The 6,055-nt window shown below is 42.6% G+C and overlaps 1 pseudogene across 1 annotated transcript; it reads right to left on the bottom strand.

Moving 5' to 3' along the window:
• Positions 1–4,049: 4,049 nt before the first annotated feature.
• LOC123116531 (pectinesterase inhibitor 12-like) lies at positions 4,050–4,774 on the bottom strand (annotated as a pseudogene). Its single transcript, XR_006457108.1, has one exon. The product of XR_006457108.1 is annotated as a pectinesterase inhibitor 12-like (transcript).
• Positions 4,775–6,055: the final 1,281 nt, after the last annotated feature.

Here is a 6,055-nt window from a genome sequence, read left to right as displayed (position 1 = left end):
TCAGAACGAACCTACACTTCCAACTTACCATTTCTGAGAAAGAACCATCTACTCATGTGTTGAGGCCAAGATATTCCATTCCTACCATATGAATCTTGATCTCTAGCCTTCCCCAAGTTGCTTTCCACTCAAACCCTCTTTCCACCAGATCCAAAACCTATGAGAGAGAGTTGAGTGTTGGGGAGACTATCATTTGAAGCACAAGAGCAAGGAGTTCATCATCAACGCACCATTTGTTACTTCTTGGAGAGTGGTGTCTCCTAGATTGGCTAGGTGTCACTTGGGAGCCTCCGACAAGATTGTGGAGTTGAACCAAGGAGTTTGTAAGGGCAAGGAGATCGCCTACTTCGTGAAGATATACCGCTAGTGAGGCAAGTCCTTCGTGGGCGACGGCCATGGTGGGATAGACAAGGTTGCTTCTTCGTGGACCCTTCGTGGGTGGAGCCCTTCGTGGACTCGCGCAGCCGTTACCCTTCGTGGGTTGAAGTCTCCATCAACCTGGATGTACGATAGCACCACCTATCGGAATCACGCCAAAAACATCCGTGTCTCCAATTGCGTTTGAATCCTCCAAACCCTTCCCTTTACTTTCTTGCAAGTTGCATGCTTTAATTTCCGCTGCCTATACACTCTTTGCATGCTTGCTTGAATTGTGTGATGATTGCTTGACTTGTCCTAAAATAGCTAAAATCTGCCAAACTCTAAAATTGGGAAAAGGTTAAGTTTTTATTGGTCAAGTAGTCTAATCACCCCCCCTCAAGACATACTTCAAGGTCCTACAAAAAGAAAAAGAAAAAAATATAATGAGAGAAAAAGAGAGAAGGGACAATGCTACTACCTCTTTTTCCACACTTGTGCTTCAAAATAGCACCATGATCTTCATGATAGAGAGTCTCATATGTTGTCACTTTCATATACTAGTGTGAATTTTTCATTATAGAACTTGGCTTGTATATTCCAATGATGGGCTTCCTCAAAAGTGCCCTAGGTCTTCGTGAGCAAGCGAGTTGGATGCACACCCACTTAGTTTCTTTTGTTGAGCTTTCATATACTTATAGCTCTAGTGCATCCGTTGCATGGCAATCCCTACTCACTCACATTGATATCTATTAATGGGCATCTCCATAGCCCATTGATACGCCTAGTTGATGTGAGACTATCTTCTCCTTTTTGTCTTCTCCACAACCACCATTCTATTCCACTTATAGTGCTATGTCCATGGCTAACGCTCATGTATTGCGTGAAAGTTGAAAGAGTTTGAGATTATTAAAGTATGAAACAATTGCTTGGCTTGTCATCGGGGTTGTGCATGATTAAATACTTTGTGTGATGAAGATAGAGCAACAGCCAGACTATATGATTTTGTAGGGATAACTTTCTTTAGCCATGTTATTTTGAGAAGACATGATTACTTTGGTTAGTATGCTTGAAGTATTACTATTTCTTTTATTAATATGAACTTTTATTTTGTATTCATTTGGATCTGAACATTCATCCCACAATAAAGAAAACTACATTATGAATTATGCTAGGTAGCATTCCACATCAAAAATTCTCTTGTTATCATTTACCTACTCGAGGACGAGCAGGAATTAAGCTTGGGGATGCTTGATACGTCTCCAGCATATCTCTAATTTTTTATTGTTCCATGCTATTATATTACCCCTTTTGGATGTTTATGGGCTTTATTTTACACATTTATATCATTTTTTGGACTACCTACTAACCGGAGGCCCAGCCCATATTGCTGTTTTTTTTGCCTATTTCAGTATTTCGAAGAAAATGAATATCAAACGGAGTCCAAACGGAATGAAACCTTCGGGAGCGTGATTTTTGGAACGAACGTGATCCGGAGAGCTTGGAGTGCAAGTCAAGAAGCTCCCGAGGACCCCACGAGATAGGGGGTCGCCCCCCCCTATAGGGTGCGCCCCCCTGTCTCGTGGGCCCCTCAGGCGGCCACCGATGTACTTCTTCCTCCTATATATACCTACGTACCCCGAAAACATCCAGGAGCACCACGAAACACAATTTCCACTGCCGTAACCTTCTGTATCCGCGAGATCCCATCTTGGAGCCTTCGCCGGCACTCTGCCCGAGGGGGAATCGACCACGAAGGGCTTCTACATCAACATCCTTGCCCCTCCGATGAGTTGTGAGTAGTTTACCACAGACCTACGGGTCAATAGTTATTAGCTAGATGGCTTCTTCTCTCTTTTTGGATATCGATACAATGTTCTCCCCCTCTCTTGTGGAGATCTATTCGATGTAATCTCTTTTTACAGTGTGTTTGTAGAGATCCGATGAATTGTGAGTTTATGATCAAGTTTATCTATGAATAATATTTGAATCTTCTCTGAATTCTTTTATGTATGATTGAGTTATCTTTGCAAGTCTCTTTGAATTATCAGTTTGGTTTGGCCTACTATACTTATTAAAGAAGAAGAGAAGAGGACCATGTTAACTGCAAATGTATGATTGAGTTATCTTTGCAAGTCTCTTTGCAAGTCAACTGCAAATGTCTCTGCTCCTCTTTCCAACAAGGAACATACTATACTTATTAAAGAAGAAGAGAAGAGGACGATGTTAAAGAAGAGCAGAAGAGCAAGCAGATTGTAGATATTAAAATTTTGTCTATACAATTGATGTTGCCCACCCATGATGAACCAGAGCGCATAGAGAAATACTATTCCTTCTTATCTCTCTATATGTGGCTGACATGCATTTCAAAACTAAAGTAGGAACATCTAGCTGACCAATTAAACATGCCTCTGTTTTACTAATATCAGCATCATATTAGATTCCTATTTGTACAGTTAAGCTTGTTTAGCTTGATGGGTGGAGCAGTGCTGCTGAAAACAGCGTCAGTCTGGGTTAGTTCAATTCAAATCATACAAATTAGAGTCCAAAACAAGAGCAAAAGTGTTTGGAAAAGTAGATACAAAGGAGATATATTAGGTGCCCAGGGTCTTGGACCCCTGGGTGCCCGGCCCCCTCCGATATGCACAACCCCTAGTCTGTTCGGGTGCCCGGGGACTTTGTCCCCCAGGTGTTCGGGGCAGGGGACATTTCTTCTGGATGGTCTGGGAACCCCAATCGGTTTTGTCCGGGTACCCAGAATTGCGGCTGTGCAATGACTATTTCCCCCGTGGGGGTATAAATACCCCCCTTCTTCTTCCACCCAACCCTAATATGTGCTCAAGCTTTTCTCCAACATTTCCAAACCTCCAAAATCTTGGGATCTCCTTCCCCAACCACCCAAACTCTCTCATACTTTGATAATAGGAGGAGATTCACCTGATCTGAACTTGCACCAAACTATTTTGTGTCCCTCGACTTCTACATCTACATCAACTTGTTACTCTTGGGTGCTTGGGCACCCTAGACGGAAGAGGTTACCGCGGAGGCATAATCCATTGTGGTGAAGCTTCATGGTAGTGTTGGGAGCCTCCAATTAAGTTATGGAGAGATTCACAATCTATTTTGTAAAGGTCACGGTTGTCGCCTTCAAGGGCACCGCTAGTGGATTCATGATACCTTGCATTGTGCGAGGGCGTTAGGAGAATAGGGAGAGTCCTTGGGATGCTTGGGGAGCATTGTGCCACCGCACTCCTCCAACGGAGAAGTACCCCCCCCCCCCCAAGGAAGGGACTTCGGAAACACATCCTCATCTCCACCAACTCCACTTGCCATTATTTCGGTCCTTTACTTTGTGTTAGTTATTATCTTGTGTTTACTCTTGCTAGCACTTGTTACTTGTTAAGATTTTCATATAGGTTGTCCACCTAGCTGCATATATAGAAAACTTATTATTTTTTGATCCTAAAATTTGCAAAAGAAGTTAAAATTCTGTCAGTCGCCTAATGACCCCCCTCTAGTCGACCATGTCGATTCTTTTAGCTGCCAACAAGGTTAATCTCCTCCCCTCCCCCTCCGACCATCGCTCCACGGCAGTGCGGAATGGGTGGGTATTCCCGTTACTATTGTGTTTCCTAAATCAACAAAAAAACAAATCCACACAAAAGAAATATGTGCCAGCATGTCTTGCATAGTTCAGTGATAACATTGTGGGCTTATTAATTTTGAGGAGTTTGCTCATCGAAATTACTATGGAATCTTGTTGTAGTTACCTAGATTCATATCCTCGCTGGCTAGCTAACTACAAGGTCAGCATCTTCGTTACACCCAGAGTTATGGCACATTGCGTCTCGAACTCGCTGTTCTCAGCATCGAACGGTGACTTCACGCCTGCCTGGAGGAACTCGTCATCGCAATATTTGGGAATATCCAACGCGGAGCTGAGGCTCGTCACCGCGTCGCCCAACCTGCCTGACAAGATGCCCCTGGCAGCTTTGTCAAACAAGCCCATAGCTCTGGAGTACATATTGTCACAGTAGGCGAGGACCTGTTGGATCATCTGGTCCTTTTCCTCGGCCTTCAGGATGGCAATGTGCTTGCGGGTGTCCACAGCTGTCGCACTGGCAATCTTAGTGGCAATGACAGCAAGGCCACGCTTGTCTGTGGTGGCGCTGTCCTTGTTGGCCTTGAAGAACTTGATGCAGATATCATAGATGTCAGCGCCGTCGAAGCGCTTGCACGTGTCTTCTAGGATGGAAGCACTGGACGAGACGAGGAGGAGGACAACAACGAGAAGCGAGAGAGCTTGTGATGGCCTCATGGCTTTGCTACAACGATTTTCTTGTGTTTCTGAGATGTTTTGTGTGTCGAGTTTGGTTTGTCAAACTGTAGGTGCATGGTATATATAGAATATTTTCATCTAGAACAATAAACTCGGATGTATATCAATCAATCAATGCCGAAGAACCTTGGCAGAAAACATGGCTACTATTAATTATCACTTATTGCTTACTTATCTATCAATAAATATTGGATACATCTATCTATTGATCAAATTATTAAAGCAATATAAACCGGATAGTCCAGATTTAAACCATAGAAAAATAATGGTGGTGATTTAATATGCGTAAATGGAATGTCCAATGGAGATTTATAAGATCTTTTCCTCGGGATTTCTTAAATTTTTCAAAGGGTGGGTTGCTCTAGATGACACTTGCCATGCAATCACTTGGAGTGGCCAACCAACAACTAGTGGTTGGTGCAGTTATTTACAACCGGGGTGCAACCCGGGGGGGAAAAGACCAATAGGATATCCCCATGTGACCGTTGTTAGGATAGGGATACACACGACAACTGGTACTCGCACCACAACGGTCAAAACAAATTGAACTCTTAGTTCCTCAAGGTAGGAGAATCGCAGTAGCGATTTCCTAACCCAAAGAAGAAATGAACCACACTGCAAGAGATTTTCAAATTCTTCACTCAAAGAAATAGGATAGTTTGAGCATTACTAGGAAATGTCTTTGTATCACCTAGACCCCTCTTAACAATACGATGTTCCCTGTGACTCAAATAAAAAGATAGAAACTACTAAAATACAATGTCTTCACGTTCCAATTCTTCTGGCAATTTCTTCATAGGCATGCACCAATTTCTTCAATGCATTTACATTTTAGGGGGGGGGGGGTATCTTTGACGGCTAAACCAGGTTTTTAGGGACTATTCTTCTGTGTACACTCACAAACACACATTCCAAAACCACAAAGGGGCACTAGATACACTTACATCAGTGACATCGTATTTCACATTCTCATTTGTCATTTTCCATTGGAAAGGAGATCTCATTTATGCCAATGGACCTATTCATCGTTGACACATGTATTTGCAACATTTTTTTGATTGGTAAATATATCAATTCTTTTTTTGCTACAGAATTGTGCTAGACAGTTGTTGGAGCACTGCATCCTGAAAAGGAGCACGAAATCAACATTTTCTACTAATACGAGAAGATAATGTAGAGGTTATATGCAAGGAGGAAGCCGCATCCGAAAGGAACCCCGCTGAAGACAATCTGTGCGGAATCTTCTGGGTCTTATAGCAAAAAAAAAATGACATGATGAGTAACTATATCCTATCATGGTAAAGTACCACGTGCTTCCATTCTCCCATGTTAAAGAAACAAATTTAAGTGCTTTCAGAA

The sequence above is a fragment of the Triticum aestivum genome, chromosome 5B (assembly GCF_018294505.1).
Source record: "Triticum aestivum cultivar Chinese Spring chromosome 5B, IWGSC CS RefSeq v2.1, whole genome shotgun sequence".
Taxonomy (NCBI): domain Eukaryota; kingdom Viridiplantae; phylum Streptophyta; class Magnoliopsida; order Poales; family Poaceae; genus Triticum; species Triticum aestivum.
Note: the sequence above shows the minus strand (reverse complement) of the source record. Positions and strands in the feature narration are given on the sequence as shown.